Genomic DNA, 27,830 nt, shown 5'->3' on the forward strand with positions numbered 1-27,830 from the left:
GGGAGACTTTTTATTAAAACATTTAATTATGCATTAGAAAAACAGCCATGGGTCAATTTTATCCCATGGCGGTTCTTTTGTTACTTTAGTAATGCCACTGAAACTTCACAATTTGTTTAATTTTTTTTTTAAATAACACAGTGCGCTTGTGCAGGCATTTGTTGGATCTCTTACACAAGTAATTTATGCATGCACAGATATTCCTGGCGCTTTCTATGTCCTATCTCTCACTTTTAATGGACTATACACAGTAAATTTGAAATCCGGAAATCAACACCAATAGAGTTAATTTCAACACTTTAAAAGTGTATATATGGGAACCACCCGCAAAGTGTTAATTCAACACTTTTAAAAGTGTTGCCTCTCACAACACCCAACTCGGTGTTACAATAAACTCTAATAGAGTAAAATATTAACACCAATGCAGATAACAACAACACTCTTACAGAGTTAAGTGCAGCTTTGTAGAAAACACTGGCAGAGTTAAAATTCTACACTGTTCTGGTGTTGACCTAACACTTCAGAAAAATGGAAATCAATCTACTCAACTAATATATATATATATATATATATATATATATATATATATATATATATATATATATATATATATATATATATATATATACACATATACACACACATACATGCATACATATATATATACACACACACACACACGCTGTTCATTGTAAAGTAAAAAATAAAGAATGCAAAAAGTTGTTTTAAACTAGTTCTTTATTTACGAGCAAGTCCATTTACATCACAGAAGGTTAACTTTTAAAATAAATGATGAAGGCATAATATATGCATTTCTTTCATAAGCTATTAAAGCTGCTTATAAGTGTGTAATACTTCAAGTCCTGCATGTCAGTGAATACATGTCCTGTGTCAGTGAAGTTGGTTCAGTACCTTCAACTTTGCAACAGAACAGCAGTACTTGAGTCAACACAACATTCAGCAGATGAAAAAACAGTCGCAGGATATCTGTGGATCAGTTGTGTCCAGTTGCTAACGGTGCAGTTCAGTTGTGGTTTCATATGCAGAACAGGAAAAGCTGTGTAGATCCAACTCTCTGGAATCCTGGTTCCCTAAACAACACAATACCAGACCAATTACAAATAATACTAGTTGTATTTTATAAATACAGTAAGTTTATGGTGCAAAAAGTTCAATCATCTTGGACTTTGGTGACTCAACCAATAAACTATTTTGGTTAGAATTGACTGATTTCCAATTACATTAAAGGCTTACTTCATCCATGTTACTTCTGTTATTAAATTACTCACCCTCATGTTGTTCTTAACCCGTAAGACTTTTTTTCATCTTTTTTTCCATATTTTTAATAATATCTAAGAAATTTCTGTCCTTTCATTTACAGCCTATTCAGCCTCCACTTCCAAACCTAGAAAGGTACAAAGGAAATCATAAGTGATCTATGTGACTCCATGGGTTTAACCTCATTTTTATGAAACAAGTGCTTTATTTGCTCAAAAAATCTCAACTGCATTTATAATATATATATATATATATATATATATATATATATATATATATATATATATATATATATATATATATATATATATATATATATATATATATATATATATATATATATATAATTTTTTTTTTTTTGCAAACACGGCATTTGCATAGTTTAATGAAAATGTATGTTAAACCACTGGAGTTGCATGGAGTACTTTAATGATGTACCTTTATATATTTCTGTGGCTTGAAAGTGGTAGTTGCATGGACTGTCTATGATTCAAAATGCGCCGAGGCTTAATGAAGCGGTGTTTTGAAATCTGCCATGCCGTTATTTAGTTTTTTTTACGCACAAAAACTATTCTCGTCACCTCAGAAAATTATTGTAGAGCCACTGTAGTGAGATGGGCTCTGTAAAGACATCTTTAGTGCCTTTATGGGTCTTCAGAGAGGAAATGATATAGGTGTCAATGAAGGCCTTTTTGAGCCATCGGATTTCAACACTAATATCTTCATCTGTGTCTGAAGATTCTGACGGGTGTCCAACGACATAAGGGTGAGTAAATGATGACAGAATTTTCATTTTTGGGTGAACTAACCCTTAAGAAATCTCACTTACTAGTCATCTGCTGGAATGATTTTTGTGTCCTTCTTCCTGACTTTGTGATGTTGGGGGCAGGTGATTTCCCAATCTGTTGAGTCTAAAATCAAACAGAAAATATATACCTGTCAAATCATGAAAACAATTAGTTTGACTCAATTCTATTAGCCAAATACCAACAAATGTGATGTTTGTGGCCATGATTCTCTCATGTTATATGTTAAATCTTACCATCTCCAGACAGGTTCTAGTCTGTACAGCCTTCAAACACCAAGCCAGGTACCCTTTACTTGCTTCATCATAGAAATTCTCCTAAAAACACAAACAACAAAAACAATACATTTAAACATGAAGGCATATCCAAACGTTAACCAAAAGTTAGTGATAATTAGCCTACATTTTGCATAAATATTTAGTCTGAAAGAATGACTTACCCATTCTAAAAGTATTGGTCCTCCAATAATAGTGACACTTTCAAGGGTATTGGTCTGCAGTTTGTGGAGTTGTTCTTCGGTTTTTCAGTCATATGGTAGGTGTGCTGGCAACGAGCAAAATATAGTTTGAGGATGAAGAAATACTTTAAACAGTCTTAAAGTATACACGTTTCATTAGTTTTAAACACAGACTCTAGTGCATCTATCCATTATAAAAGTGCATCTATCCATCATAAAAGTGCATCTATCATCATAAAAGTGCATCTATCATTATAAAAGTGCATCTATCATTATAAAAGTGCATCTATCATCATAAAAGTGCATCACCATAGACATTGACATTGATCTTTTTCTTTCTCACACTGTTGATCTCTAGTGTATAAGATCCAGCATCCATGGAGGGATGCATGCACTTTTTGCCTTAGTTGTCCTTTATTGTAAATAAATATTATTGATCAATATCTGTGCTTAAAGATATTTACCAATAATCTGCCAAGAAAAGCACTACAGTTTTCTATACCTTAAACATACCTTTTTGCTGCAGAACAGAAAGCATGGTCATCTGTCAGCCTTGGTTTCAGTCCAGGGGGGTGGTCAAACATCAATGTTGATGCAGCTGATGAACATGATGCTTCTTAAGACAGAGACAGGTCAAAAGCAAATTAGGTCAACATTTTTAGAAGTTCATAAAACAATCCTGCCTAAAACTTTGTCACTTGATTTTGCAAAAAAAATAGTTTCTTTGTTAGTAATATGAGTCTTTGAATCTGGAATTCTACCCAATAAAAATCATACACAAAGATTAAGTAGTGCAATAAGATTACAGTTCGGTGAATGAACTATAACGGGGAAGAGAAAGCATGTTAGAAACCCCCGTTTGATGCTGCTTCACCAGTGAGGCCAGTGATTTTTTCAAGACATAAATACATAATTATACAGCAATTATACAGATTATTATATGTGTAGAACACTTACTTTAGGTGTTTTCTCTGTTAAAAGCACACCCCGTGTCTCAACTGCGTCACAAGCCTAGTCTGTAAGAAAGGTTTAGGCGCGTTTTAAAAGCGTTAGATATCGTTAAACGACGTCATTAAAAAAACACGTTGCAAATTAGGCTAAACACTTACTTTCGTCGTTTCCCTTATAACGTGCAAGCGGCGTGGACCCGCCTCCTCGTCGTCAGTTCCATGTCACCACTCACGAGTCAAAGAAAATGCCGCATGTGAGAAAGGTTGTTTCGTTTAAGCGTGCAGAGCATATAAATATCGCGTTAAATAAACATTTTATAAAATACATATTGTAAATGAGCTAAAACACTTACTTACGGCGTTTCCCTGTGAAAAAGCACCCGCCTGGTCTGCTCCGTCCGAATCACGTCAACGAAAATGCCTCTATGAGAGCTGTTTAACCGTGCACAGCACATAACTAGTTATAAAACAATATAATGCTATAAAATGGATACGTAAATGAGATGGAACCATAGGATGAAACACGCAATATCAGCGTTTCCCCTCCTTGATGTTACGCATCGCGAGGCAAAGAAAATGGCGTCTGTGAGAAAAAGTTCGAGCTTGTTCCGCTGCCGAAATGTCCCGGATGTGACTATACTCTCTGTCAGTGTTATTGATATTTAACTCTGAATATGTTCACCAGCCAGAGAGTGCGGTTTACACTAGCAGTGTTAATTCAACACCAGAAAATTAACTCTTTACTCTAAGAGTCCTTAACACCAAGATTTTGACACTGGAGATTTTGCTGTGTACATATAAGAATAAACCATCTCAAATGCTTTGAATAATCATACTACTAAAAATAAATGTGATTTACAATTCTTATAGACCACTCGATTGATTTTTACGATGCCTTTACACATTTATTTTGGGATCTTTTATGTTTTTAGAGGAATTTACTTTAAATGGAGGGACAGAAATCCCTCAGGTTTCATAAAATATATCTTCATTAGTGTTTGGAAGTTGAACAAAAATCCTACAGGTTTGAAACGACATGAGGGCGAGTACTGATGTACTGATGTCTGTTTACTGATCATTAAACCATTCTGTGTTTCCTGCCATGGAATAGGAGATATTGATGTACTATGGACACACATTGGGACTTTTAGAAGTTTAGAAAATGTCTTCCTCAGTTTAAAATAATCTTTCTCAGTAGAAAATATTTTTGTAAGACAGCTGATTTGAGCACATTAGGTTCCATATTCATGCATAACCAGAATACTATTGTTTCCTGACAGCAAAATGACTAATGATGAGATGGAAAACTGCAGATTAATAATAATAATAAAAACAAGTGAATCTCAAAGTAAACATTTATATATATATATTTGTGTTAACTTACAACTTTTGTTTTCTCTTACAACACTCGCATAGTGTTGAAGTATGCGTCAGATTTGCAGTTTCCAGTTAATGATAAAAAAAGGAAAATCAGTTCATAATCTTATTTTTGGGAACTTTGAAAGAGCTGTTCTCTTAATAGCTGAGTTGATGAAATATTAAACATGTTAAAACATTATTTAAAAGTTAATCTTGGGTCATGACGCTGCTGCTATCCAAATGCTGCAGCTTTAATATTTCATAGTTCTCTGTGGAGGAGGAATAGGGGAGATCTCTCCACATCTTTAACCTCGCTTTATTTGTCTCTATCATTTTGTTTTTGTCAATACAATCTTCTATCTTTCCAAAGACCAGGCTAAGTACATGGCATGCATTTTTCAAGAATATGAATAAACAAACTGTAGACATACAAGCTCTCTTTTTCTATCACTTTAATTTAGCATAGGGGTGGAACGGTACAGGGCTTTCGGTACAGTGCACGTGTGTACGGAGCGGTTCCGAATGCACTCTTTAACAGTTAACAGTAAGCTTGTTTTAAGTGCGGAACTTACTGCAATCCAAGTTCCCACACAAACAAATCAAGTATTCAGTTCATTTTATCATGAAATTCAAAGGATACATGCCATTTTAAAAGCTCTTTAATGTGATGTGACTGATCTCTGTATCGGCGATCATATCTTCCTAAAGAATAAACATGAATGAATATCTTAAGGTTTGTTGAGGATACATTACAACTAACCAAGATGTATCATGTCGTATAATTATTCAGTCAGTGTTCATCTGTGGAAAGATGTCAATAAAATAGGTTGTAAACAATGCCACTTAACATTTACCTCAGGCAGTCATTCAGTGCCCACAGCTTGTTAGTTCACTATATGAACTCTAAATATAAACTAATAGCCTAACTAATCTTAATTATATCCTTCTTAACCTGTTAGTGATGTCTTGCTTATTTAATGTATGTTTAAATAAATCTGTCATGAAAATAACAGACACTGTGTATATATGATTATATTTCAATAATGAAATGGAGAATAAAACATACTTTTATAGTTAGATTTTAAAGTTAATGCAAAAGCTGCCTTATTAAAGTTTACATGTTTGCACATAATATGCTTTTTCAGTGTTGATTTATTATATCTAAAAATAAATAGCAACTGAATTTAGGCTGATAGTTTGGGCTCTGTTTTTAACCTTTAATATTATAGCAATGTGCAAGTAAAGGCTAAGAGAAGTTTACAGCATTATCTTTAAGAAACTTTTAGTTCTTATTGAATAAATGTATGGATAGGCACATTTTTTTTAGCAGGATCTTTAAGAGTGCTCTTACTTGTATCCATTTATTATTTAATTTTTTGGCCACAATGGATCAATTTGTTCATCCCACATGCTTTTGTCTCAGTTTCTAATGCTCTGTCTCTGTGATTTAATTAACGCACTGTTGGAATGAGAAATTGTAAATTTCTACTGCCAAAACAAAAAGCGAATGAGATGGTAGTCATAAAGTTATAATAATGAACAAGATTTTTACATTTCTGAAAAAAATTTGAGTGGTGCTTACACATGCAAAACTCACCATCATGTGTGTTGTGGGTGGTGGCAGACAATGTTTTCTAGCATTTAAAAAGAACTCAGCACAGTGGAAAGAAACAGCATGCAGGGGTCTTGAGATGCATTTTTATTTTTTATTTTTTGTTAACTTGACATGGCATGCATAAAAACAATGCCTTAGGTGGCTGTTGTTGGGCTTTTATCAGAATGCATTCAAAGACGCAACTTCTCTGAGAAGATGATTTTATCAAACGGTGTGTATAGATCTAGTATCATAAGATGTTAGCCTTGTAAGATGCAGTGACTGCAGGAGATGGGAGTGACAGAGGGCACAGACTAATAAATGGGAGGGATAATTGTAGCCTGTACAGTAAATCAATACAGCTCCTCACACCCAGGACTGTATGTAGCCTCAGGAAAGGCTGTTGATTTCCAATTTCCATGCTCATTAAAATGAAATGCGCCCTTTCCACTCTGTTAATTATGACGCTCTGCCAAGTTACTGTTGCAAACCCATACACACACTTATGCACACTCATCTAGACCTCAGATAACATAAGAATTCGCCTCAGCATGTGTCGTCATGTATATAAAAGGAAAATTTGAATATATAATTTCTGCTTGTCTTTTCTCTTTTTAGGTAATTTTTCTATCTTTCATTTGCTGTAATTTCATGCTCGTTTCTTCCGATAGACATGGGAGAGCTGTACATTCAAAGCGAGTAGAAAGCACTATTTTCATATTTAACTGGATGAAAACGCTTTGAAAACTAATTTTAAGCCTTTTTAATATCTGTGTGTAATCTAAAAGTCTTTTTTGGGCATCCTATGATGCAGTTTAGAGAAGAGATTCTGAGCTCCAAATTCACATAGCTGAATGCACATCAGTCTCCAAATGTGCATTTCTTTCTTTCTTTCTTTCTTTCTTTCTTTCTTTCTTTCTTTCTTTCTTTCTTTCTTTCTTTCTTTCTTTCTTTCTTTCTTTCTTTCTTTCTTTCTTTCTTTCTTTCTTTCTTTCTTTCTTTCTTTCAATTCTCTCTCTCTCTCTCTCTCTCTCTCTCTCTCTCTCTCTCTCTCTCTCTTTCTCTCTCTCTCTCTCTCTCTCTCTCTCTCTCTCTCTCTCTCTCTCTCTCTTTCTGTGTGTGTGTGTACATTCTGGTCTAGCAATCGTTCTTGGCTGGAGGCTCAGCTCATGTGCTTGGAAGAAATCAGAATATAAAAGATTTGCGGTAGCTCGTCTCTCCCAAATCTACCAAAGAACAAAACAGAAGTACTGCTTACACTTACAGAATCTTATTTATCTTTTTGAGTGGCTCTCAGAAATGCATCTTGAGATTTGATTTCCTTTCCGCCTGTCGTTCATCTTCCTCGCTAAGTTTTTAATTTCAGGATATAACTGTAAAACTCACCTAGGCCACATAAACAGAATATTGAAGCATTACCTTGTTGAGGTTTACTGTTTTTGAATCCATTCAGCCGATCTCTTTATCTGGCAGTAGCATTTTTAGCATAGCTTAGCTATTCATATTAGTCCATTAGCATTACTCTCAAAAATGACCAAAGACTTTATATTTTTTTGTCCTATTTAAAACTTGACTATTTTGTAGTTACATTGTGTACTAAGACCAACGGAAAATTAAAAATTTAGATTTTTATACTGATATAGATAGGAACTATTTTCTAATTCCTGCGTAGTAATAGATATCAATAGCTCCTCTCCGTGATTGCGGCGACAGTATTGTGGTGGAGACTTTATTTAATGCCACTGGGTATGTTAGACGAGGTCGAAGTATTCATAGGGCAGTTTGGGGGCAACGTGGAGGAGTCAAAATGACAATAACAGTGGTCGTGGCTGTGCACACCTGGCTGTGCGTGAGGCAGATCTGGACACAAGCAGGCGCGGTGTGATATGGGGCAGGGGCTATTATGCATAATATGTAATATATAATATATATGTGCCCCATATATGGAATAAGAGTGCCTACTGTATGTAGTAAATGGCAAAATCTCTACAGCAAAAGGTTTGCATTCGGTTTGTTTCTACCATTTATTAGTAATGATTTACACAGTTTGTTTACTATTTACCTGAACATTCAGTATTTTGCAATATAGCGAGGGACATTTTGGGAGGAAATAAGTGCTGTATTTTATTATTTAAACATGAAATTATCATGAAAATTCTATAATCCAAGATTGCCACCACTTTGACATCATATGCCAATTAGATGGGAAAATGTAATCCCTACATAAACTTAGGGTCATCCTTAATATTTCTCTAATTCACAGAAAGTTTCTATCTTTTATCACTTTTAAGATATAGCCTTTTTAAATTAAGATGTCAAAATTGAATGTTTTAGGAAAAAACCTCTGGCGCCTAAAGGGTTAAGGGACTAGGAAAATGAGCCAATTTTTTTTTAAAAAAGTGGAGACTGTCCTTGAACTTGACTTTCAGCCTTTAAATGTAGAGGTTCAAATTAATATCATCTAGGTATTACTAACTTTGCATTTTGATAAATTCCCACTGGATAGCCTACGTTTTTTCTTCCTTATATTTAGTTTCTCGTGAATCCATCCAATTAAAGTATGCTACTTAAAATGACTTGGAAGCGTTGTTTCAAGTTGATTTTAGATACTTAGGGTAGCAGCTGCTCCAAGCCTGTGGTCTGGTCTATCCCATCAGCCACCTAATTATCAGAAACATTACTTTCTGAGCATGTAAGGATAAAAAAAAGAATGAGAGAGAAATGAGTGTGTTATTCTCGTCTTAGCATGTTTCTTATTGAAACCCTGCACACGCTTTCTATTTCTCCATTCTGCAGTCCTGTGACATTATCGCTGGCTGCAACATATAACACAAAAGCTACATTAGCTTATTTTTTGCCTTCGATTAAATCTCCTATCTCTCATAAAGCAATTTTCCCATGAAACACAGATAATACATGACCAGGAAAGTCTCCAGCAGAGAGGATGGTCTGGGTATTATGGATGCGTTGTCACCGCTTGGCCTTCTCTCAGAGGAGTAGAATTAAACTCATGTCCCATAGCTCATAACGGTTCAGAGGTGCCGAATGCATTGGTATGAATAGAGAGGGGTGTTTGTGATCCAATCAAAGCAGTACATCACCTTGACAAGGGCGCTAGTCGGGTCCCTAAACACACACGCACAAAGACAGTGACGCACACTCATATGCACCGAATATCTGATAAACGTAGAAAATGAAACCACTGATATTATGAACACAGCTCATGTTGTCTTGGGAATCAGATGTGGAGCCTTTTTGGAAGTGATCTAAATTTTAAACATTTCCCACCTTCAAGGTTGTTCGCTTGGATTTCGAGTAAAGCCGTTTGTGTTCCTGAAGAGCATGTTAATCTCTCTTTATGCTCATTTAGGAGGTTTTTCTTCATAGTATTACATTTATTTAGCTGATAGACCCTGACCTGGCTTAAATGAGGACTATTTCCTCTGCTCTGAACTCAATAATTGATGAAGGCAGTTTTGTTTCTGTGAATTGAGAGTTGGAAACAATCAATTTCAAGCAAAAGAGGAAAACATCTCTCTTCAGAGAGGTAAAACTTCTTAATGTGTTATCCAGAAAAACCCACAGCATGGCTTGACACTTACTTTTTTCCCAAGGAACATGTTCTCGTCAAATGAAACATTTAGGAGGAAAAAAAAAATTCCAATATCAAATGACGTGTTATACCTTAACAGTAAGATACAAGGGGATGTATAGAAGCAAAATGATACTCAAAACTGAAGATTTTCAACATCTTCAAAAATCAATATTTGGTGTTGTTAGCGACCCTGTAACTATAACAGACATTCTGTTTTATAATCTTGATTAGGGATGTCATGGTATCAAAGTTCCAGTAGTCTGTACCAATGCCATAAAAATGTTACAGATCTTGGTACCAATTTCGGTACCACAGCTAAATGTTTTTTTATATTTAACTATTTTAAAAAAAGAATAATTTAATTCAATGAGTTTATTATTTATGATGATAATCATTATAAGTAAATTATACATGGGCGTTTAAAGGCTACATGCTGTTTAAAAGTAAACGTTGCTTATAAAAAAGATCAAGTGAAAAATAAGCTAGGCAAAATTATTATTAGTAGAGATGTATTATTATTAAATAGAGATGTAGCTATATCTACTATACAGCAGAAGCCTTATATATTTCTGTCATTTTCTTTAAGTTAAACTGAACTTTTATTTTGACGGCTTGCTGTAAAGAGCTTTAAGTGATAGGACAAATATCATGTCTTCTCAAATGAAACAGGAAATTCTCATGAAATGACCGTTTATGAGTTTATATCCTCATCATAAAGTGACACGGCAAGGCCTAAAAAGACAGCCAGTGTCAAGTGTGTGTGGGCAGGCGGGCATATATCTATGTGTGCTGGTGGGTGTGTGTGTGCGTGCGTGCTGCAAATGAAACCGCGTATCTGGACCTGCCATTCACACAGGGACGCAGAACATGCAGTAGTAATATTGAAATAGTGGTTTGCATTTTAATATTCATAGACACTAGTATATATCCGGCTACAGTCTGGAGCCCTGCGCTTGGATAAACATGGAAGCCACTGAACGCAGTTGCAGGTACCGAATAAACTCGGGAGTCGGTACTACTGGTACTACAGAAATGTTGGTATCGTCAAATTTAAAAACAAAAACAAATTCAGTACAGACTTTGTAACGAAGTACCGATACTTGTGACATCCCTAATCATAATATATTGTTTATAATGAATTGATTGAGGAATACTGAGTATGATTATGTCTAAAAAATGTATTTGGAGGAGGGTAGTGATCCGATTAAGTATGAATGTATAAATCTATATGGAAGTAATTCATTGAATACATTGTTTGACAGATTGTATGATGGATTGTATAAACTGTACTGCGAACCAAGAAAATCATACTGCTGAAAAAAACTTTTGGATTTAAAACCTAAAAATGCTGTTTGGTATACAGCCACAGATTAGATGCGCTCTGCAAATGCATCAGGTGTGAAAGCACAAGGAGCCAGTGCTGCTTTTTATTACATAATGCATACACTCTGAGTACATGCAGAGTATGTGTGAAGGCGTTCGTTATACCATTTAAGATATTTAAGACATTTTATTTGCACTTGTGTTCCTAAATACATTTTGCAGTTCACACACAACTGTTTTTATTCGCAAATGCGAGTGAAATTCTCACAGTGTTGAGCCCTGTACAGGTTTGGGATAATACTCATTGTGGCTTTTTTCTCCAAAGTACTGGTCTCATTGTCTGTTCCCTAATGTGTCTTTTGCTGATGAAGATCCTCAATGCTGTCTGCTGTGATATATTCACTGTGGGACAATGAGACTGCAATGTTAAATGGCCTTTGATCAGATAAAAACATTAAATAGACATACATTCGATTTTTTTGGGGGTCTTGTTTTTTTCGGGCGTTTTTGGCTCTGCTTCTTCGCTTTATGTGGGACTTTTATTCACCACATTCATTTAGGGTGGAAAATATGGGTTTTATTTTGGTTGCAGGGGGAGTTTTTGTCTTCATAGCAGGCTGATATGTGGGAGAGATGGCCTTCTGTGCACCACTGTTAATTTCACTGGGGAGAGATACACAGGCAGACATGAAAATTCTTCCACCCTCCAAAAATGTAAAGCACTCCTCCGGGGATCTGCGAAGGTCATTCATCATATAGACACTGCACAAAGAATTCAGTCTCTGAAATGTTCATCATTATTTGTATACCTGCCAAGTTCATTCTTCAGGCTCGAAGACACCTTCTGCCTCTTTTAAGTTAGCTGAATGTATAATATAGAAAAGAACACAGAATAGAAAAGTGTGAAGACAAGAAGCACTTGTTACTATTACTCATACTTTAGGTTATAGATTTGAACAAAACCCTTATGTATTCATGTCCAGTACAGACATGATGATACTTCAGATCGCTTGGATTATTCTGGAGAATTGTACAGTTAATTTTCTAAACTAGACATATTTCACCTGGCGGGGAAAAAAAAAATATTTAAGGAGGTACTCAAGCAATATCCAAGGACCAGAATATATTAAGGATGTGCTCTTTTGAAGTAGTCAATTGAAAACTGCACAAGCGCACACTAGGCAGCAGGTTTTGCACAGGCAGCACCACTCGGGTGTAATTTTAGCGTTATATTATTATAGTATTTGTTTATATATTTTTAATTTGCGCTCTTTGTTTATTTTGTTTCATTTTAAATGTAGTAATTTTATGTGCTTTTGCCAAGTTTTTTTTTTTATAGCAGTACTTATCTAATTTATATTTTATTTTGGCTTTATTTTAAAGGGATAGTTCACTTTGAAATTAAATTTTGATATGTTTTAGCTTACCTCATGGGCATTCGAGATTGTCCGTAGTAGGAGTATTTGTTTCCCCAATAGTTTCAATTTTGATCATTTTAGCTCAAACCGTTCTTGTCTGTGCCTCACATAATGCCTGTACACCACTACGTCCGACTGACCCGAGGGTGCGCGTGCGTGTTTCCTGCGGTTTACAATAGGCGAAACCGATATAAATAATGATCGTTTTCTCACACAAACCGCTCGTTTTGTGTCTTAGGCCATCAGTGTGTACTTACGATGGGGGATTGTTTAATTTGGACTTCTCCGTGTATGCTCTTTGAGGTGGTGACCATAGACTCGCATTATGTGAGGCACAGACAAGAACGGTTTGACCTAAAATGATCAAAATTGAAACTACTGGGGAAACAAATACTCCTACATCTCGGATGCCCATGAGGTAAGCTAAACCATATCAAAATTTAATTTCAAAGTGAACTATCCCTTTAACTAACAAAACTATTTTTAATAGTTTTAGTTTATAATAGGTGAGAGCAGGGGCGAAAGTACAATTTTTCAGAAAAACTTAATTTTAAAAGAAAATGTTTTAGACAGAGATAAATATTTTTTATCTGGTCAATAACTCACAACTGTGGTCTATTAATAGCAGGTGGTATTTTGTACAAATGCAGAACGACTACAGTATAATTTCACTTTGAACATAAGATGCAGATTGTTACTTTTGACGCTATCAGTTGGGACGAAAGTAACACACAGGTGGGTCAAAAGTAACACAACAATATAAGCTAAATTGTTTTGTTACTCTTGTTTTTATTAAACATACCTGACTATGACCTTGTTAATATGTAACTGCAGACATTTTGTAGCTACTTTATCTTTGCAAAAAAAAAAAAAATTAATTACATTTTCATTTTAAATTTTAAGTTTAATCATCTAACAGCACTGGTCAGATTTTGCAGGTAAATTAGAAATAGAGGCTCAGTATTTCAATGCTGTAAATTACAAAATATTCAAGATGTAGAGGATATTGTTGTAAATGTTCTCTATACCTCAAATATTGTACATTTTTCTGGATAAGGGCACTATAACTTTTCTATGCTTTCTATGCTTATTCACCTGGCTGTGCGAAAACAGGCTAAAAATGACAATGGGTGTTTTTATCCATTCAATGATCAATAATAATCCCAATCAACATTAATATTAAGGGGGAAAAAAAGATTATTATTATTTTAATTTTAATTTTAATTTTAATTTTAATTTAGAATATCATATTTTGTTTCATGCAAGAAAGTGAATATGGAATTGACTGAAATATGCAATGACATGAGGTTGAGTAAATTACATAATTTTTACTCTTAATGAAAAGCTTTTGCAAATGCATTATTAAAGGTGTTGAAAAGCAGAAAATATTGTGGTAAGCAGAAGACTCTTACTCTTGTCTTGCTTCTGATTGCTTGGGCTCCCAGGTGGCAGTTTGAGTAAGTGCAGGTTGGCACAAGTTAATCAGCCAGGCTTGGCCTGCAGGTTATCACTTTAATCGTGAATTAAAGAAAGGCTAATGATGCAGTGCTGGTGAGTTCCTGATCTCAGCTTTTTTTTAATACCATCCCCAGAGATGCTGAAATCTAATTGTGATTTTCTCAGCACAGTTTTCCAAAATGTTTTTAGTACAGGTACAGAGGTGAAGTGTGGTTGTTTGAGAGGCTAAACTGAAGATGCCAGATGAGATTGCTTTACATCGATTAGTGTTACAATCCTCCTAAGTCTAGGATTGAGAGAGGGGCTAACGTGTAAATATGTGATACAATAATCAAAAGAAAAATATGACTAGTAGTCACAACACTCCTAAATCACATGAGCACACATAACCACAAAGTGTGGATACTCAATGGCTAAAGAATACACATAATGCACTGTATGAACTCCTGCGTCTGATGTTGGCTAAATCATCCATTCAATCCAATGTGGGTACAGCATAATATCATACAGGTATAAATTCTTTTTAATTAATTATTGAATTGGTTTATACATAGTTTACATGACAGAGTTCAAGGTAAATCATTTCAATTCTACTGGAGCTGCCAGTTGGCTAAGTTGGCTATGTGCCCGATTTCACTTAATCATTTTCATTCATTCCCTCAAGTGAACTATATTAGCAAATGAGGGTTTAAATGAGGGGTTTTCAGAAACAGCTAAAGGACAACACTCTCCAAAAGTTTCCAAACTCAGTAAGCTTCTTCAGTAGTATTGAACCTCCCTGAAGCAGTGGTTGCTCTGTGCAGCACACTCCTTATGAGCATCCATATGGACGAAAGCTGATACAGTGCTGATATAATGCTGATATAATGATCAGGCCTTTAAAAAAAAAAAAGATATTTACCACAATATTTTCTGCTTTTCAACACCTTTAATAATGCATTTGCAAAAGCTTTTCTTTAAGAGTTAAAATTCTGTCATTTACTCAACCTCATGTCATTGCATATTTCAGTCAATTCCATATTCACTTTCTTGCATGAAACCTAAATATGATATTCTAAAAAATTAAAACAATAAACATTTATTGTTAAAACATTTTAAAAACATTTAAAACATTTTAAAAACAATTAAAACATTTTTCCCCTTAATATTAATGTTGACATGAAGAATGAATGAAACGACATGATTGGAGCCGTTTTCTTGGTTGTTTGTTGTTTACCATTTACATGTGAATGCTATAGCCTACACCTCCCCATGTTAACAAACTGTCAAGACTATAAAGTTTGTAAATTGCCAACTTCTAAAAACAAATATAGGCTAGTTGTCTTTATAAAGAAATACTCACTTGTATGATATAAATGAGCATTATATGTAGTGTTGGAGCCGTTGCTGTGACTGTACAAACACTTCCAGTGTTAATACTCTTGTGCGTTTGCAGATGTAGTGACCATGTAGTTGCACTGATGTGAAGCTCACGCACTGCTTGCGCTTGCAGTGTGAAACCGCCGTAACACTTGACTTGGGTCATGTTGTGTCTGAGAATTTCTTGCAGCATAGAAATACATAAGCAAGTTATTTGTGCTGTTCCATAACCTTATAGTTAAAACAAATTGGCATCATTTATATATATATCTGCCCCACACTGTCTATGTGGGTAAATTTGAGCTTTTTAATAGCCTTTTAAATGGATTATATGCTGCAGACGCACAACTGGCTAACTCATTTACCTCCCAGCTCTGAGTTTTTATTTCAGTATAAAGCATGACAGTCCATATGGCTACCTGCTTCTAACTAACTCTCTCTCTCTCTCTCTCTCTCTCTCTCTCTCTCTCTCTCTCTCTCTCTCTCTCTCTCTCTCTCTCTCTCTCTCTCATCTCTCTCTCTCTCCTTCTCCTCTCCTCTCTCTTCTCTCTCGTCTCTCTCCTCTCTCTCTCTCTCTCTCTCTCTCTCGGCTCTTTCTCTCTCTCTTTCTCTCTCTCTCTCTCTCTCTCTCTCTCTCTCTCTCTCTCTCTCTCTCTCTCTCTGTCTCTCTCTCTCTCTCTCTCTCTCTCTCTCTCTCTGGCTCTTTCTCTCTCTCTTTCTCTCTCTCTCTCTCTCTCTCTCTCTCTCTCTGGCCCTGCTGTCTGCTTGCCTGAACAGAAGCCAAAGGTCAGTTTGCTTTTTGCTTGCTCTTTCTTTTCATTGTTGTGGTGCTGTGTTTTTTGCTCTTTCTTTTAACACACGACACTGTTCCGATGAGTCATTCATTGACGTCTCCACATTTGCCATTTGAAGTGCACTCATTTCTCACGTCTTACCCACAGGCCAGCCGTGTACTAGCCATTACGGAGGGGGTCCTTTGACTAACTTCATTTGCTTGTCTTTAAATGTCAGAGGCTCTTTTTTTTCCCCAAGCGCATTAATTTAAGAGCTCACATCGTTGTCATTGTTTACACTCCCAACCTTTTTCCGAGGTCAGCGGAGCTCTTGATTGATGCGCGTGCGCACTGGTGTCCTTGCTCATTTTGTGTGAGTATGAGAGAGATTAGAGTGGACAGATATTTCACACTTTCAGAGTCCTACTTAAATTCGACCATAGACCCATCTCGCCTTTCATGGCAGATGCGTTCCCACCAGTCATTCGGTCAACAGACCGAACGCAGCTGCATCTGTCCTCGTCTTCTGGGTGCGTGTTTTCCCGCTTATTTTCTGTCAGTAGCATGATGAGTGTTTATGACCAGAGCGAATTGCCAGCCACTCTGGTGATGGGCCAGCTCTCTCCAGCTGTGGGCACACAAGTCATTTAAATGTCACACCATCATAACACAATCCCTGTGTCCTTTCTGTCAACACTGGGCTTACAAGAGTCCTTGTGTATGGCACCTTCCTGTTTATCTGCTATGATCCTACTTAGGATTTTGAATATAGGCCAAATTAAATGGACAATTTACACAGTAATTTAGTGCAAGTTGTACACAATGAAGTAAAAATGTCTTCGTTAGTGGTGGTTTTTGGTACTTTACAGTATATGTTATGCATCATTCTTTATCATGTCTTATTAAACATTGGGATATGTACACTACTGTTCAAAGGTTTTACAATTTTTTTTATTAAAAAAGTTTTGTTTTTGAAAAGTCTTTTGCTTACCAAAGGCTCGATTTGTTTGATCAAATCAAATTAGATTTTAATGTATTTCAAAATGTAATTTATTCCTGTGATGTCAAAGCAGAATTTTCAGCACCATTACTCCTGTCTTCAGTGTCACGTGATTCTTCAGAAATCATTCTAATGCTGATTTGGTGCTGAAGAAACATTATTTTATTTTATATTATAAACATTATTATATTCATATATATTATTATTATATTCATATATATTATTATATTGTCTGTGCTAAAAAAAAACAGGTAATATTGCTTAACTTTTTGTTAGATGCTGTAATGTTTTTTTTTTCAGGATTTCTTTTTTTTTTTTTATAAATTGAAAGTTCAAAAATATAACATCTATTTGTAATATTATATATATCGTTACTGTCACTTTTTATAAATTAGTATTCATTTATATATTACTTAACTGATTCCAAACATTTGAACAGTGATAGAGTTTTGTCATATTAGCCTGTTTATTAAATTGGTTAAATTAATTGTATTTCCTGGCAAGCTTTATAGCAAGTTAAGGCTGTTCCATCAATGGTGTACAGCATGTTTTCATCCCTAATTATACAATCAACAGTCACATTTTAAACTTTGGCCAATGACGGTTTATTTCTGTCACGATTGTTTGCCACCATCTTCTAAAGTCAGTACTAATTTTAGCTCATCCTCTCAACCTTCTTGCATGATTTAACTTGTTAACCTGAACCCACCCTTTTGGGGGGAAAAAATCGAAAGGAAAAAACAACTATGACAAAACAGGAAATGTTTTCAAGTATAATTGTGGTCTCCTTTGAAAGAAGACTATTAGAAGCCAATTTGTTGTTCTCCAGTCAAAATTAGTTTCATAAAGAAAAAAATTATTGACAAAATATCTTTGACAAAAATATGCAATTGACTGTTTAGAAAAGCAATCCAGCTAAAGCCACATATTTTCTTATGTTCTTTTTCAAAAGAAAGGACCACATCTGAAACTTTTTCGTTGAATATTTATGAAATATGAAAAGACCACAATTTACCACTAACCAATGTTTATTCACATCCTCTAAGCATCCTTTTAGTCCAAGGTACTAGTACAAGCCCCATTAATGTTATGTTAATATTTACACCTCTCTGGCCAGAATATATCTCTATTTAAAATTCTTTATTTATATAGAATTGTATTATATTTGTATTATATTATATTGTATTGTATTATATTATACTTTTATTTATATACATTTTTATATGTATATTTGTCTATTTTGTCTGTTATCTTTATTATATTTCTAAACTTCTCACTTCACTGTTGTTGGCCATTGTATCAAATGCTTTTATTAAAGGCAGTATGAGGGTTTGCTATTCAGTCTCAAAAGATTATTCTAGTTTGCAGAAACTGGATCTAATTCAGAATAATGGATCATAGTATAATTCATAATGTTTCTCCATTCTGTAAAGTCAATACAAAACTTTGAGATGTCTGATAGATGGATACATTTTCAAACAGTGTTAAGAGCTGTTTTTGCAGATCAAAGGGTTTTACCCTAGAGAGTTGGACAGAAAACGGACCAAGCATGTTAACGCAAAGCATTTGAACTGCAAAATTAATTTCCATGTTTGAGGGTTCCAGTATTGTGTACGCTTTAATACTGCTGAAGGCCTCTTGTACAAGGTCAGATTGAAAACACCGTATTGCTCTGGATCAAGGTAGACAAGACCGGTTATTTCACTGAAAGATTGTGTTTTTATCATTACATAAACTGGCATGAAGACCTTGAAACAAGGTTGGTCAATAGCATTCTGCGGTTAGTTTTTTAATATGGTGCATATTAATTTTAGCATAGTTTTTATTATATAACTCTTTAATATTTATATACTGTTTATCTTTATACACATTTATCTATATCTTATCCATATCAGTTTCCCACTATTTCACAGTAGCAATGTTATTAATTGTATATATATAGACAACATTTTTCCCAAATTCCAAGTATAAAGACACTGAACTCACACACACAAATGAATTCACAAACCGTCGCATTTAGTTTGCTGATACTGTTTGACTCCCTGGTGCTGCTTGGGTCAAAATTTCAAATCACTTGGAGCACAGAGCAGGAATATCAGGAGTCTGGACCAAGGGGGTAATCTAGCGCTCGGAAAGCCTTCCACCCATAGGGGCGGCCATTGCTAACCAAGCCATCACCTGCTGTTAGCATCCCATTGACTCCCATTCATTTTTGAGTCACTTTGGCAGTGAATAACTTTACATCTGAGGCGTTTAAAGACTCCATTTGTCCATTGTTTATTTCTAAAGAAACACGACAATGCATAAAAGGCTCCGTTACCTTGTATCTTACACTATCGCCCCGCAGAAGCTGTTTTTGTAAAAATAGGCTAACTATTGCGTCATAACCAGCGCGACTCTGTTGCACAGTTGAGAAATTACCGTATAGACAGGAGGAGACGCTCGCAGGCAATCTTTTACTGTCTTATGAAACAGTCGGGGGGGACGTGGAGACATAAAGTCTGATAAAGTTAAGGGAGAAGAATGGGGAGAAGCCCATAGTGAGCCAAAAGCAACGGGAGAAAATATTTAAACAACGTGATTCACATTTCACATTCCACAACTACTAGAAGACCTACAGCTGTCAGACAGGTTGCTTACGTCACATCTACGTCGTCAAGCTCAGTCTGAGCCTGCGCAGTTCGCTCAGCCATCAGGAAATGAGTGCTCCTTTACTGACATCACTTTCTGCCGTTGAAGTCAATGGGATAGCTCTGTCCATTTCTTTTACTGTCTATGGTCTGGACCACAGCCAATCAGAGGCAAAGACCCACCCCATCTCTGTCTCTGACTGGTTTAGACCACGACATGATCTAACCATGAGTGAGTTCCGTCAAAGGAGAAAAAACACTTTGTTCGTGGAGGCAGCTGAGCGGATGCAAGGAAGTTAGGTGCACTTGTGCGACCTAGGAAGAATTTTAGTTGCAGCCTTACAAATTTTGGCCGCAAGTGCGACAAAATTAGTTGCACTGTAGAGCCCTGGAAGGGCTTTTTTCTAGCTTGTGCATGACCTCAGCACTGCCCCTAGGAGCCTGTTCGAACCATCCTCGCTGTGCACTTCACCCCAGTTGCCCTTTGCCATTTTTGTAGGTTACTTGATGTCATCCTAAGGTTCCTAAAGAGTTGGTGGTCAATCCGGTCAGTGGAGAGTCGTTTTCGCCCTCTACCGGTCTGTAGCTTTGTTGTGCCCAATGTCTGCTGCTTAACCTTGTTCGTATGAACCGGCGTCTTTGAAATTTTAAGGATGGAAGCAGCCCGACGCTCACTGTATCCCTCTGCCAGTAAAGCCAGAATTGAACCCTTCTTTTTCTCACTCAAAACTTTTTTTTTCAACTTTTTTGCATGTTCAATAGTTTTTTAAAAATGTTTTATTCCATTTACTTTTGAGGTACTACTAGCATTGTTTTTTTCCAGCTGGTCCTACTACAAGAGGATAGCTATGATCACAGAAGTGTTTTTTTTTAATACTTTTCTTATTAAATAAGATTTGATTTAGGTGTTTACCTAATCAGCAGCTCATTCAGTAGAATGAGGTGTGCCTGTGTTAGAATTCAACAGACATTGGAATGGAATGGCTTCCATACTTGTAGAGATGCTGATTTAAGAAAAATTGCGGTGTTCTCTTAATTTTTTTATATAATATATACACATTTTTTGTTATTGAAACTATTTAAAACTACAGTTTTAAAGGTGTAGGAAAACTTATTGCAAACAAGTACTTTTATTTTAAAAAGACATGAAATTACCTCTATAAGCAGTATGTGACAGCATATGAGCATTAATTTGACTTATTAGCCATTTTCACTCCTTAATATATGGAAGAAAGAAGGAGGTCACAGTCTCATGAAAAACAAAAACTTTTCTTCAAATTGTGACTGAATTACACAGAAAAAGTAGAAAAAGTGCTTTTTAAAATCACTGGAGATATTGGTCAGTTCAGTGTGATGCTATAAAAAAACAATGATACATTTAATAAGATTACAAAATTTAAATGTTCCCTTTTCACATTGCTGTTAATAATAGGGATGCACCGAATCCAGATTTTTGAGGTTCGGCCGAATACCAAATCCACTGTTAAGATTCTGCCGAAACCGAAACCGAATACCGAATCCAACTCCCATCCTCAGTCCATTATCACAGTAAACACATTAATGACATAAACAACGTCCACAGCAGTGTATTTTTAATTTAATTTTAATTTTTAAAAAAAGGCAACATTATGCCAGGATGACTGTGCCGTATTGCTGTCTGTAGATTCCTTCATGCACAACTCTTATTCTCTCGGATGGGAAGTTCGGTTCTTTTCCGCGAAACGGTTCTTTCGGTCAGTTCGTTTCAATGAACCGGTTAAAAAAAAAAAAAGGATCACCGGTTCTTTTACGTCCTTACGTAATGACATCATTTCTATCATCCCGGCGGATGAAAATACATTCAAACACATTCATATAAAGTATTTGTAATCAAAACTTAGTATAGTAATAATTATTATTGTCATCATCATCTTGGATACGTTTTTTAATTCATGTTTTGCAAAAGCACTCAATACAGCCACTGTCGTGGAAACACTGATGTTTTACACAGATTAAATAAACTTATATTGACATAACTTAAACAAATCCTTGGTTCACCCGTGCTTATATATTATCAGTTTTCCGAGAGAAACTGCATCAGCTGTCCCACTCCGAGAGAAACAGTTTGGTTCAAGACGACGCTATCATGCATGCAGTGTCAGTCCGATTTGGTGAACTGGTTCGACCGGATCACTAAAAAGATCCGGTTAAAAAGAACGGACCGGACATCCAGCGGCTATTGTTTAGGGTTCTTGCCACCACTAGACAAATCGGCATTGCAAATTGAACATATAGCTCGACTTGAATTGCCTTCTTGTGACTGAAAGTACTGCCAAACAACACATTTTCTGTTCACAAGTTCCATTTTCACTTTCTCACAGCCTACTGCATTCGAACGGTCCTAGTAAACACGTTGCCATAATCAACCGTGGCATCATGTTCGACCAGTATCGCGTAGTGCAAGCGGGTTCGGTTCGGCGGAAAAAAATTCTAAGGTTCGGCAGAAACCGAACTCAGTCAAAAAGCCCAATATTCGGCCGAATCCTGGATTCGGTGCATCCCTAGTTAATAAAGATACATTTTTAAAAGTTAATCTGCATTTAAATTAAATGTACAATAAACAAATGTAATATTATTAACAACTTAATTATTAACACTTATTAACAAAACAATGGAAAACAATAGTCAACAATAGTATGATTTAATAATTAAATGTTTTCCCCTCCAATTTGGTTGGTGCCACTGCTCTCAAACGTTATTCTGAAACCCTGTTTTGATATATTTTATTTTAAAATAGCTTTTTGGCTGTAGTAGTCCCAACCACCCCCCACCCCACAAAATTATATAAAAATAAGTGTTTTTTGCTTGTTTTTTTATCCATTTACTTTATTGCACTTTTTAAAACTTTCCCTTGTAAATGATAGTTTTAGATATTATTAACAAGTGTTATTGAGCCATCTTTTTTTAAATAGTATATATTTTGCCTACCCCTACACAACACTACAAGTCACGTTGAGCCACAGAAAGCATGAGAGGAAGTTGTCTTGTTCTCCTTTATTAAATCTCAAACAAAGAAATGCATTGCTGCTTTTAGTTTTTCAAAAATTAGCTTCACGTGCCCTTTCAGACTGGAACTGAGTGGCAGGGTGGCCATGAGAAGACAGCATCTGTTTATATTTGTGCCATTCAGATGGTTATTAAAAGCCATTTTTAGAGAGCCCAGCACGAGGCCAAATTGCAGGCACAGTTGGATGAAGACAGACAAATGTTAAAGCTGGCATGGACCAAACACAGACGGGCCTGATCAGAGTCCTGCTGTAGAGAAGGGCAGGACCACTAACAGAGAAACATCACTCTCTTACAGGAGTGTGCAGTTTGTTCTACTTTGTGGAGCGGGTGTCATACCGAGTTTTTGATTAAAAATCAGACAAATACAGATATGTAGCAAGATGGCTTATCACCACCACTACTTATTTAGTTAAAGACCGTGTTGTTTTTGCTTAGTGGGGGAATTCAAATTTTATATATTCGTGTTGTGTTTTGTGGTGCTTACCGACAGAAAAATACTTAAATACTTTTGCTATTTTGCTAGTACTGGTATTTTTCAGGAATGTGAAGCTCGTTTTTTGAGTTAATTTCAAGGCAGCGTGGATATCACAGAAGTTCAGTGCTTAATCACACCTCTTGACTGTGACACCAATTTTGTCCCATCTGAGGAAGAAGGGAGATTGATTTTAAAGGATAAGTGTAGCTTGTTGAGGTTGAGTGTTGATGCTTTTGAAAGAGGACAGAGGTGGCGTAAATGGAAGGAGAAACAAACTGAACACTCAGGAAGCCTGCAGACTAGAGTCACACATCAGAAGTTTTTGGAAAATGCTGTGATCTCTTGCTGTCTCCAGGGAGCCCCTTACATATATATTTTTTTCAGTAAATAGAAACAGAATGCTCAAAGGCATCCTTTTCTTTGAAAGACAAAAGAAATAAGAGGAGGAGATAGCAAAGGGGAAAACTTTCTGTTTTTTGCCAGAGGGCTGAAGTCTGTCAGCCCCAGAGGACCATCATCAGTCACTGGAACTTCTGCACTGCAGTCTTTTGGAGCCCCACTAATTTAGCCTGGACTTACAGTATCAAGCTGTCATGTAACACGACTGAACCTGGCTCAAACAACAAGCTTTCAGCATGATCAAGTGGGTCGTCTGAAAAGCAGCTCTCACAGCTTGTGAAGCTGATTACGCTCTTTAAGCTTTCAGTCCACTGTAGGTGATACATCAGTGTGGTTTTTAAAACATCTGTCTGTGTGCAGTTTGATGTCTTAACATTTCTCAAACAGGTACATGAAAGCGTTTTGGTGAAAATTTTGATGCTGTGAAAATATGGATGTGTAAGTGTCTGGATGATTTTGATTCAGCGCACATTTCTGCAGCCCTTGAAAGAGGTTGTCAGTCATAATTCATCTGGTGAGTTACTATTCATTCAGCACACTGATTCCAACGCTTATGGTTTCTGTGCAACTTAGTACAACATGTATACAATGATGGGAAGATGCCTGCTAAATCTCCACAGTTTAAAAAAGGGGCATTCATGCTGACAGCTATTCACAGTGGCAAAATTGACCAGAAGTTTTTATTTTCAATGAGAGCTGACAATGTGGAGCTGGATTCACAAATTTTTCCTAAGAAAAAAAGTAGAAAGTTAATTCAATACATTTTAAAGGCATAGTTCACCCAAAAATGAAAATTACCCCATCATTTACTCACCCTTAAGCCATCCTAGGTGTATATGACATTCTTATTTCAGACTAATACAATTGGAGTTACCTTTTTTCATAAGGTTAATACGTAAGGCAGTCAACGGTGCAGTCAACACTTTATATGGAATTTTTTTTTTTTTTTTTTTTTTTTACAAAAACCTATTGATTCACAGAAGGCCTTTAATCACCCCCTGAGTGCCCCAACCCCAGAGCCGTGTCGATAACTTTCATAATAGATGGATACATTTTTTTTTTTGTGCAGCTGTTTACTGCCATTTATAATGCTTGGATATGCCAGGATATGTATTAATATAATTCTGATTGTATTACACAATTTATATATAACTTAAAAACAAACAAACAAACACAATAATCGTTTAAGAACTAGTAGACTGGCTTTGACATTGTCTGATTTCTTACTAAAGGTTGCCAACAAATACTGGAAACTATTTCTTCAAAATATATATTTTTTGTGCTTCAAAAAACGGATGTCAAACGGATTTTAAACAACATGAGGGTGAATTCATGATGCAAGAAATGTTACCTTTGGGTGAACTAGCCCTTTAATAAATGCCAAAAATAGCATAGAAAATAAGAAAACTGGTTATGAAGTTTTATGATTCCAGCCCCTGAGGTGACATGAACACACTATTGCCGATGCAACAAAGTTGTCAAAGCAATGCATAACTTTATTTGAATCTAGCAAATGTTGTTGATGGGAGAAATGGATGTAAACCAAACTATCTTAAGTGATTTCAAAGCATGTTTTTGTTAGTGATCCATGGCCTGATGCTTTTGGATACTGCTGTTGAGCAGGAGCACCTACTAGCAACCCACAGCAGAGACTTGGTGACTCCAGTGATTTTCACCACTGTCAGCTTGAAAGGTCTTTAACATTAGATCAGCGTGATCAAAATATTCAGGACTCACCGTGAGTTTATGGTTGCTTGTAGATGTGAATTGCTGGTGGCGACCTTGTTATCAATCAGAAAAAGAGAAACCCCTCACCTGTGCCTCCGGGCTCCAGCATAGACCCTCACAGATAATGACTGCTATGAAATTTCTGCAGAGTTGTGCTGATTTCCCTTCTCTCCATGTCACACTTAACCATGACATTTAATTTCACCTGGGGAAGCCAGGTAATGGAATTGTTTATTAGATGGCCGCACCAAGATGGATTTCCGAGAGGGCAGGGGTTTTAAGACACGTCCCCTTCTTCTGCTCTCCTAGAGGCCTCTAAATTGGTTGCTGTTGAATAGCCTCCCTGCCTTTTATTTCCCTTTGGCTTTGTGGGATGTGGAACTGCATCCCTAATGCAGCATCAGAGAGGACTCGCACCGAACTCCCTGCTTCTTTCGCACCTCTGCCCCCCGACGACTGCGCCATTCGCACTCTCTGCGCATACGACTCACAGACTCAAGGTCATCCTCAAAGCACCTCTGAGAGAAAAGAATAGGAAGTTTTAGCATTTTTTAGAGAATGAAGGGAATACTAAAATGCTGTTTCTTGTCTCTTCTCCTTCCAGGCGAAAGACAGAAAAGGTTGTCATAGGCCTCCCAAATTTTTCAGACAGGGATTCACCTTTGTTCTCTGAATTGATTGTTGATTTTGAGGATAAGAAAAAGAATAGACTGGCAGGCCTTTCTCACCCTCTGATTTTTGGAATAGCACTCACCATGAAGTCTATAAAATTGAATGGTTATTTATGAATTTCACCTCTGAAATTCACCCTTGGCTCTCTTCGCATCTCATTACATTCATATTTTGATCAAGGATGCCTCAGAACATTTTCTTCGGCTTTTAGTTAAAATGAAAATTTCTCTGTAAAATCCTTCACCTCTGCCACAGCTCAGCCCATAGAGAGCGTATTCAAATTGCACTAAATGCTTTTCTCTGGTGTAGATTGTCATTACAGAGCTTTAAAATCTTCTGACTCAAACCATTTACGCCCCCAAACTAACCACAACCACAGAAGCCAGCAGAAGAACAGAAGACAAACTCTTTCTCTTTGGTGTGTGTGTGTGTGTGTGTGTGTTCATGATTGTATATGATAGGAGAGAAAGATTGAGTCGATTGAAAAGTGTAATTTGACACAGCCCAGCTACTGTGTTCTCCCTCCCAGAGTGCTTCAGGTTTGGTGTGGCTGCTTGTGCTCACCGATGTGATCATTACCCTTAATTGTTGAAAGCCGCTCACCTCCCTTGTTTTTCATACACACCTGTACACATCACATTGTGGCATGTGCACCTGCGCTATGATTATAGATAGATAGATAGATAGATAGATAGATAGATAGATAGATAGATGGATAGATGGATAGATGGATAGATGGATAGATAGATGGATTTATATATCCGACAAGTGCCGGGCCATTGTTCCAATTTACTGACGATCAGTGCCATCTCATTGTTAGCAGATGGTAATTTTAATCTAATCAATGTCTGCTTCTCTATTATTTGTTAATTCAGCCAAGTGTTGTGACTGTAATTGCCCCATCATATCTTGTTGGATAAGTTTATCAGGGATCTGATAGCAAAAATTTGAGCAGTGGCGTGATTAGAGGGTTTGGTTCTGCCTGGTTGTTGTGTTTACCTTCGGTACAGCAGTGAGGCGGTGATCTTATAATGTTAATTAGATCACCGAAGACAGATGAGCACTTCAGTGGATGCTGCGCTGCTGTCCCCCACGCCCTCCGATTGACCAGCGCAGGCTTAATGGAGGAGAAATGCACAGCCCATTATTAGAGGCATCCACTCAGTCTCGTTTACGCCTCTCTGTCTCTCTGCCTCATCTGCCTTGGCTCTTTTCAAGTACTGCTAATTGTGTATATATGTGTTATTAAGGTCAGGCAACTAGACGTGATCTCTCATCCAGACGACACCGGTGTCCTTTAAAGAGAGAAAGGGAATGGATGCATAATTTTCATTTTCAATTGAAATCATGTGTAGTCCACATTGTATTCATGGACTTGCTGTTTATATACAACAGCCACAGGTTATAATGAAATGAGCCATGCTTGGAGCTGCTTCACTCATTGCATGATTTGTTTTTTTGTCTCTCTTCCTCTCTGTGCTAGTGCCACATTTACGAGAGGATTCAGC

At 36.4% G+C, this 27,830-nt stretch overlaps 1 protein-coding gene and 1 long non-coding RNA gene across 2 annotated transcripts in view; one reads left to right on the forward strand and one right to left on the reverse strand.

The window, feature by feature from the left end:
* Window positions 1–27,830, forward strand: part of diaph3 (diaphanous-related formin 3) — a 417,231-nt gene that overhangs the window by 200,033 nt on the left and 189,368 nt on the right. The gene's annotated exons all lie outside the window — the stretch shown is intronic.
* On the reverse strand, window positions 2,109–4,279 carry LOC137058229 (uncharacterized). Its single transcript, XR_010900630.1, has 5 exons — window positions 3,499–4,279; window positions 3,055–3,157; window positions 2,524–2,627; window positions 2,321–2,401; window positions 2,109–2,189 (listed from the first exon to the last, which is right to left on the reverse strand). It is a non-coding gene; the product is annotated as an uncharacterized lncRNA (long non-coding RNA).

This window comes from Pseudorasbora parva, chromosome 22 (genome assembly GCF_024679245.1).
Source record: "Pseudorasbora parva isolate DD20220531a chromosome 22, ASM2467924v1, whole genome shotgun sequence".
In the NCBI taxonomy this organism is placed as follows: Eukaryota; Metazoa; Chordata; class Actinopteri; order Cypriniformes; family Gobionidae; genus Pseudorasbora; species Pseudorasbora parva.